This window comes from Vicugna pacos, unplaced genomic scaffold, assembly GCF_048564905.1.
Source record: "Vicugna pacos unplaced genomic scaffold, VicPac4 scaffold_18, whole genome shotgun sequence".
Classification (NCBI taxonomy): domain Eukaryota; kingdom Metazoa; phylum Chordata; class Mammalia; order Artiodactyla; family Camelidae; genus Vicugna; species Vicugna pacos.
This window is the reverse complement of record NW_027328739.1, coordinates 429,718-438,812: the sequence shown is the minus strand read 5'-3', so window position 1 is coordinate 438,812 and position 9,095 is coordinate 429,718. Positions and strand designations below refer to the sequence as shown.

The window sequence follows — 9,095 nt, the reverse complement described above, 5'->3', positions numbered from 1 at the left end:
AAGGAGTACAAGAGTCTGCTTGCAGATGAAATACTTAAACAGAAATCCTAAAAAGGCACCACAATGCTATGAGTGCTTTTCAATGCATTTGGTAAAATTTCAGAATGTAAAATTAACATACAGAAATCTTGCATTTCTACACACTAACAACAAGCTAACAGATACAGAAAGTGAGGGAACTGTCTCATTTACAGTTGCATTACAAAAAAAAACTCAAGAAATGTGTACAACCAAGGAGGTTAAAAAACCTGTACTCAGAAAACTATAAAATATTTATAACAGAAATTGAAGATAATGAAAACAGATGAAAGGATATACTGTGCTCATAGATTAGAAGAAAAATATTGTTTAAATGACAGTACTAGCCAAGAAAATACACAAATTAAATTCAGTGCTTTTCAAAATAAAAATGGCATTTTCAGACACATAAAAAATAATTATTACATTTACATGTAAACACAAAAGAGTTGAAGTCACAAAGAAAAACAAAAGAAAAGATAATGAACAAACTTAAAACACAAACAACTTTGACAAAGAACATAGAGGATGTAACACTGTCCCTGATTTTAAATTATAATACAAATCTACAGTAATGAATATGGTAGAGGCACAAAACAAACAGAATAATGGAACACAACAGAATGCCTAAAAGTGAAATCAGACAGTTATGGTCATTTAGCCCATTACAAAAAAATGAATATACAGTGGGGGAAAGGTAATCAACAGGCACATGAAAATGGTCAACATGACTAACCATGAGAAAAAAGCAAGACCATAACTCAATGAGATATTATGCCACTCCTGTCAGAAAGACTATGATCAAAAAGGTAACAAATATAAATATTGGTGAGGATGTAAGAAAAATCACCCTGCTGCACTGCTTGAGTGAATTTAAATTTGTGCTGCTTCTGTGGAAAACAGTATGGAGTTTTATCTAAAAATTAAAAATAAAATATGAACCAACATTTCCATAACTAGATACTTATTCCAAGAAAATGAAAACACAAATCAGAAAAGATAAATTCAACCCTATATTCACTGTGGCATTATTTACAATAGCCAGGATATAAAAGAAAATTAATTGCTTTTCAATAGATGATGGATAAAGAAAATGTGTGTTTATAGTATATATATCTACCCAACTATTAACTGCAGATTTATCTATATTTATATATATACGCACACTAAACTTATATATATATATATGCACTCATACCCATAAAAATACAATGGGTTATTACTCAGCTATAAAAAGAATAAGTTCTTGTCATTTGCAACAAATGTGTAGACCAAGAGTGTAATATGTTAGGTGAAAGAAGTCAGACACAGGAGGACAAATGCAGAAAAGTTTTACTCATATTTGGAATTTAAAGAAATGAACATAACAAAACAGACAAGAATTTATATATATAGAAAGCAACAGGTTGCTCAAATGAAGGAGGGAAATGTGGTGAAGAAAAACAAATAGTTGAGAAAAATTAAGAGAGAAATATTTCCAGTTGCAAATTAAAATATCAGGGACAAGAAATTTACTGTGTGGGGAATAGTCAATAACTATGAAATATCTTTAAATAGCAACTATCAAAACTAGATTTATCTTTTGATCAGTTTGAAATGTATTAAAAATAGCAAAAATTATGTTATGTAAGAGAAACTCCACAGAGTTATAGATTAAAGTGCACTTCAAAAACAAACAAACACACTTATAGAAAAACAATTTGATTTGTAGTTAACAAAGGCAGTATTTGGGAAAGGAGAAATTGATTAATGCACTCAAAAGCTAAAAAACTCTAGCCGTAAAATAAACCTGTTCTAGGGATGCCCCGCAATAACATGAAAATTACAATTAATACTGCTTTATGTTCTATATTAATGTTGTTAAGTGGGTAGACCATAAGATTTCTCATCACAACCAAAAGACAAATTGTATTTCTTTAAAATTGTATCTAAATAAGATAATGAATTCTCCCTAAACTTGCTATGATATTTATTTCTTAATACTTATAAATCAAATCAATATCCTGTGCACCTAAACTTACACAATGTTTTATGCCAATTATATGTCAATAAAGCGGAAGTAAAAATGGAAATTCAAAGGTCATGATTTCCCATGACATTTTTCATGATTCGTTTTGCAGCAAGTAAACTTGAGTCATGATATACTTATCCTAGGTAAAGATACTAATAAATAAGTGATTCAAATAAATTATACATAAAGATACTAATAAAATTAGGATTTTACCATGCTTTAAGCTTTCTTCATGTTAACAGCCCACTGCTTCTTTAGGTATCAAAATTTCACTCTGTGTATTCATCTGATATTAGGGAATGGATACAAATTTAAAACTGGCTGCTCCTGCTCTGAGTGATAAAGTTCAATGTCTGTGAACAATGGTCTCATCTCCCCGACAGCATCTGTAAGAAATGATTATGCTAGGTTGCTAAAAATCTCAGCATGGTAAAATCTAAGGACTCCTACAATTCTTAACTGTTTTGCAATGGGAATGCAATACTGACAAAGACTTGATTTTGGATAACAATGTGGTGTTTTCTCATGGTTGCATTAGGGTATGTGAGGATAACCCCTCAGATCCACAACAAATATTCTTGCTCAAGTGCTGGTCCAAGAAGTGCAAATTTCTGCATTACTAGGACTGAGGACTGCTCTCAAAATGATGACCATGCTCACTGCGTTCCAGGTAGTACAAGGAAAAAAGTTTATTGCAATTTCAAGGTGAACGGGAATAAGTCAGTGATTCAGTCCCTATAAATTAGTCAACGGGTGTTCAAAGCCAAAGTAAGTTGTGTCAACAATGAGAATTAAAAGAAAAAAAAAAACTTAAACATAAGTTTAAATTAAAAAGAAGACACAGTCCAGTGCTGGGCTCTGGGGGCTGCAGAATGTATATGCCTCAGTCCAATTCAAGGATTCAGTGGCTTGGCCCTAGCATCAGCTCTGGATTCAATGAACAGGTAACAATTAGTATACAGGGAAAAATATAATCTACCTCTCCCTAATCTGAAGAAAATCTGGTGGTTCAATGAAACTCTTATCTCACAGACATTCTGACAGGTGCAGAGGAATAACTCACTGATGACTCAACTAAGACATACTTAGTTACTGCTTAACAATCCATCTTCACACACACCCAGTGGTAGAGAGATTTGTAGTATTTAATGGGAAGAATTCATTGGGCAGAGCTCAGAGTATAATTTTCAAAGCACGAGCCAACTTTTGACATTGGCCAATATTCTAGCTTTTCTCAGGTAGAAAACTACAGATGGACAAACAAATAATATTCTTCCTTAGAATTTCTAATTTTGAAAGTAAACTGTAGCCTTTGACTTATCAGTATAGAACCTTGTTAAGATGATCACGCTAAGACCCACTGTCTGATAAGAGAGCTGGAAATTAGCTGCTGAACCAGCCCATCTGAACCCCAGACTGCTAATGTAAGCAACAACATAGCCACCATCAGAGTTGAGCTGACAAATTTAAAACCGTGATGTTTCTGTTGTAGGAAACACCACTGCTCTCTAGACACAGTTCTCCTGCTGCAAGTGGGCTCTTTTATTCTCTTGGTGAAGGTCATATTTACAGGATGTTGTTAGAGATTACCCTGGCCAATTTGCCCATTCTCCAGATTATCAAAGGCTTTCTTCACAAATGGAGACACATTTTCGGACACAATGTTACCATTTCAGTCTTATCAGATGACACTAGCTGCATCATTGTGAGTAAAGGCCTTAGGATCCCTGAACTTGCCTACAATTTTTCCAGCATTTCAGGGCATTTCACATTCTGAATATGCTTCACCTTTTATTTAAAATTAGTGGGAAATAGTCAAAGTCTTCCATGAATATTTTATATTTCCTAATATCTGCAGAAATTTGGTATTCTTGCAGTTGGAAAATTTTTAATTCCACCACCCTCACCTCCTTCTAGTCCACATAATTTAGATTGCAATTTGGTTACTGAATACGAGAACCACAACCAAGGGGATATTACCACTTAGATACTTACTTTGTGAAGGTTAGAAAGGGCACAACTTATTTGGTGTGTATAAACCTACATTAAATGTTTGCAAAGGCACTGTCTCTTCTGGACAAAGCTCTGATTCTAAGAAGTATATTAATAATAAGTCAGTATAGTTATTGGTATGGGGAAGAGATTCAGCTGTTTTGTGGTGGGTGGGTGATGAAGAGACAGGAACAAATCCAGCAAATGTGAATGGATTGCTTTATGCCTCTGCAGGCATGAATTAAGAAGTAAATATTACTTTGTCTCCTGTACCTAACTCCACTTACTGTCTTGATTGACTTGTCCTTGGGCTATGAAAGATCTAGTTTGCGGTGAAGACCATAACGAAATAGTTTGAAAACCATGAGAGTTTTCTTGTTTCAGGAAAGTAGATATTGCTTAAAGTCAACATGTGTTTTTCATTCACTTAATACAAAAATGCATCCTGTGACATGTGTTGTGCTTACTGTGCTGGTATCCAAGTTAAACAAGGAAAGGGAGATAGACTGAAAACATCTGGAGGAGGTGGTTTCTGTGCTGAGACAAGGAAAGTCTAAGTAGATAAAAGGAGGACACCCAAAATCCAAGGATGAGCTGGAGTAAAAGTGGTGAGGTTGCAGCTAACATAGTTGACAATCGTTTGCCTGGATATATTTCCAGATACAGTGAAACATAAAGCTATACCAAGGTAGTGAGATGCCAGATTTATAAAGAAATGACTAAACCAAGATGAGTTTGTGTGCTTAGAGTTGGAAAGGCATTAAATGCCACCCTGAGGACGTAAGCTTGTCTTTGGCTTGAATATAAAAGCAACATAAAGTATTGACTTGAAAATATAATGTAGACTCTTGAGGGCAGGAAATGAAAGCACCAATTTTAATGCTTTGAAAACAGCACAAAGAAGACCATAGATAAAATTACTTCTTAAATTCTACCACATGCTGAATGTGCCATCTGAGACTACATCATGTGACCTTTATGATTCCAGGGATGACATAATAGAGACCATGATCCCTGGGCCGGTTCCTGCATTTATCTCCTGTTCCAGCCTATCCTATAAACCCTTTTAATACTTTCCAGGATGAACAAGAAACCACTTAGTAATTTTCCCTCTCTCCATGTTTTAGTCTTTTTCCAAATTCTTCCATTTTCTCTTCCTCCTTACAAGAAAGTATTTAAATTTACTCCCATATTTTTCCATCAAATGATCATATCAATCAAATATCTCTTTTTAACTTAAATGTTAATTTAGTCTCCCATTTAATCTTAACCTAATTTAAAAAAATAAGGTTAATACAGGTACACATCTATGCTTCTTGTTCAAATAAGAAAATTGCAGATATCTGTCAACATTTGCCAACATCAATTTTAATCTTTGTTATCCTGCATAAACTGGTAGTCCTCTGGTAGATATTTTGTAATTAGGATGACGTTCATAAAGTGAAGTTGGCTGATGAATTGGCCTTGAAAGAGAGGTAGCTGATGTATAAGCTGTCATTGTCACTGGAAACCGTGCATTGCTCCCTGGTTGAAGTTTAGAAAAACGACCTTCTTTGGCAGATATGTTGTGATATCCATTTGGAAAAGCAGAAGTCTCCACCATCAGTCCAAAATAATTACTCTGCATTGGAGACAAGATGGTGTTCTGAGAAGTAGAATTTTTGGTTTTAATGAACTTCATAATAAGGTCATTTGCTTCAGTGTATCTGCTTTGAGTGTGCCAGTGGACAATGTTCAACTGATTTAAAATAGTATGCTGATCTACTGCAATTTGTTCTGGTGGTCTGATGGACCAGAAAAATCACCGCTGATCAGGGTAGTTTTATCACCAATTATGTGGCTAGTAGAGGGCTTTCTAATTAGAGGCATTTTTAATTTTGCAAAAGGTAAAAATGCACTTTCTCCACTAGTGTCAGCCACAAAACCAGAATTATGAGTATCCACATTACCCCCTGCAATAAAGTGCTTCTTATTGAAATCTTAAGACAATGAAGATACCAGAGAGGCATTTTTAATCCCAACTCTTCTTTTTATTCTGATTAAAACCTGGGGAAAGACTCGTTTAAAATTTGAATTATGGTAGATCTGCAGCTACAATCAAAGTAAAAATTTTAGTAATATTTTAAACCAAAATACAAGACTACAATAAGCCTAACGTATAAAACATCAGATTTCACATTTACAATGCACAGATAATATCATGAAAATATGAACATTGCTATTTTTTAAATTTCCTTATTTGTAAAATACACATATAAGTAGTATAGTCATCAAATTAAAGAAGTTAGCATTTGCAGTAACTGTGAATGCCACTTTTCACAAGCAGCTTTAATACCTTTATATAGATTTCTGATAAGATTCATAGTTGCAAGCAAAGTTTCTCTGAATCTTGAATACATATGGCACTGTCCTCATTTTTAGAAAAAATAAAGAATTTAAGACTTGGTAATTTTATACAGTTTTCAAAATCTAGCTTTAAATATATATTACCATAGACTGATGTACAACATAAATTTTCATATATAAGTTACCAAGTGGTTACTAAAATTTCTGAATACCTTGCTTAAAACAGAGACTTCTTTTCCTTGTGCCAGAAAGTCAGCTAGACAAGCAGATCTTTGAAAATTCTGCCTCACTTTACTAAACCCATAAAGGTTAAGCTGTCTAACTAAACTTTTCATACTTCCAGTTTAAATATTCTGAAAGGGGCCTTTCTTTCCAAAACTACCTTCTTAAAGACATCTTCATCAATCACTATGGAAGATCCATTATCATCCCACCAGATGGATTGATATTGGTCACTCCTAGCCATTTTCCAGAGTTTTCTTGGAAATCTCAGAGAACGAAAATCATTATCTTCATCTGGTTCTGAGACACAATGTGTGTAACATGGTCTTTTTATCAAAGATTCTTCAGACAAAGTCTGAAAAGCATTTTCTTCAATCATAGACCTTAAGTCCAAGTCCCCAGAGAATGTTTGATCACACAATAGAGATCTACCAGAGTTACCTGAAACAGTTGGTCCATCTTTATGAGACACATCTTGAATTTCTGAAGAAACATGTGTCATCTCAAATAACTTTTTCTACAGCTACTTTTATAATCTGCATGATTTTGAGCACTGCAGGTTCAAATGCTGATTTGGCAAGCCTGCACAGATAAACTGCTAGGCAATCACAATGGTTCTCAACCTGAGTAGCTGTGTCATCACAATACGACTGGTATCCCAGCAACCCAAGTGTAAAACTCCACCAGTGTTTACTTCTCATTCATCCAGTTAAAATGAAACATAAATGTTGCTTATTTTTATAGTGTGATCTGCAAATATTATCCCCACAAAATCTTTTTAAATAATATAATTTTGGGGTCTATGAAATAAAACCAATCTCCATACTTTTGTACACAAATTTATACTAGATTGGTGAACAGAGAATAAATAATGCAAAAAAAATAATTTTAAAGTTTTGGAAGTTAAAGTGAAATTTGTGTAAAACCTCTACAGAAAATGTGTAACAATTTCAATATCATTTGTTATTAAAATTAAACATAATTTGATTCGGAAATGGAAGTATGTATTTATCTGTGTTCTTTAAAATAAGTAGCTGTATATTCAAAATATGAGAAAAATAAATATCAGTTTATTTGGAATGTTAATAAATAAATTGTAAATATTTATAAAATAAAATTTTATTTATATAATCAATCAAATTTAAGAAATCCCAAAGGGGGAAATTTTTGTTTTAAATTGTAATTCAGTGGTATAAGTAAAACAAATATAATTTAATATTCTGGTATAAAAAGTACAAAAGAGACAATCTTATTGTATATTTGCAAAAGTTTATTTTTGCCATTCTTTCAGTCAGAGGTTTTTCAGTCCCTAGAAGGAATAAATTTTCATGTCATCTGTATAATCCATACTCTTGTGGCTTCTGTTATGTGTTCCAAAATGCTGTTGATAAATACTCTTATGTACAAGATCCTGGGTTCAATAAGCAGTGCCTCCATTAAGGGGCAAACAAACAAACAATCAAAAAACAAAGAAATAACAGTATATGTGGTTTGGGGTGGAAAATACCAGGTAATGCATTTTAGGAAGCAATATGTTTCTCAGTCTTCAAATAGTTGGCATTGTTTATATAATACAGCATTTTAAGGCAAGTGTTCTGTTCACTAATTGTAAAAGATAGCTATGTTCTGTATCAGTAAACTGATATAACTGGTATTATATATTATATATAAATCCAGTATAACTGGATTTATACCAAAATTTATATTATTTATTTCAAAATAAATTCCATTAAAGATAAGCCAAATTCAAAATGACAGATATAATTTTAAGTAAATAAATGTAAAATCAAGCTGTAATGTAAATTCTTACTTCAGTATCTGTAAATTCCATTCTAAATAAATATTAGCAACCTGAATTCATGGCATATTATATGTATTATAAACTATAGTTAAGTTGGATTTAGTCTTGATTCATAAATATTATTTAACATACGCAGATTATTATATGTGGTAACATCCTATAAAAAACAAAGAATTGAAAAATTACAATTTCAAGAAATGTAGGAAATTTATTGACAGAACTGATCTTAACTATTTTATTTAAATATTCTTTACAAATTCGCTCTATATAGAAGTTAACTAAACAAAATAAAAGCCATATATGAAAAACCCATGAGTAACATCAAGTTCAATGTTAACATACAGGAAGGTTTTCCTCTGGTACAGTAATAAGAAAAAGAAGCTCATTTTCACACGTCCTAAATTACACTACTAGAAGTCCTAGCCAGAACATCTTGTCAAGAAAAAATATAAAAGGTATCCAACTTGTAAAATTCAGTAAAGTATTTACAGATGACATAATTATACATTGATAGAAAACTCCATAGTCTCCTCCAGTGACTGTAAGAAATAATGAACAAACTTAGTATACTTGCAGAATACAAAATCAATATACAAATATCCGTTGCATTTTTATATAGTAACGACACATTATCAGAAAGAGAAATTAGGAAAACACTTGTGTGTAAATCTATACCAAAAAGAATAAAATAGGAATACATTTGTT

The 9,095-nt window shown here is 32.5% G+C and overlaps 1 long non-coding RNA gene across 1 annotated transcript; it reads right to left on the bottom strand.

The window, feature by feature from the left end:
• Positions 1 to 5,482: 5,482 nt before the first annotated feature.
• On the bottom strand, positions 5,483 to 7,225 carry LOC140692824 (uncharacterized). Its single transcript, XR_012068428.1, has 2 exons — positions 7,031 to 7,225; positions 5,483 to 5,642 (listed from the first exon to the last, which is right to left on the bottom strand). It is a non-coding gene; the product is annotated as an uncharacterized lncRNA (long non-coding RNA).
• Positions 7,226 to 9,095: the final 1,870 nt, after the last annotated feature.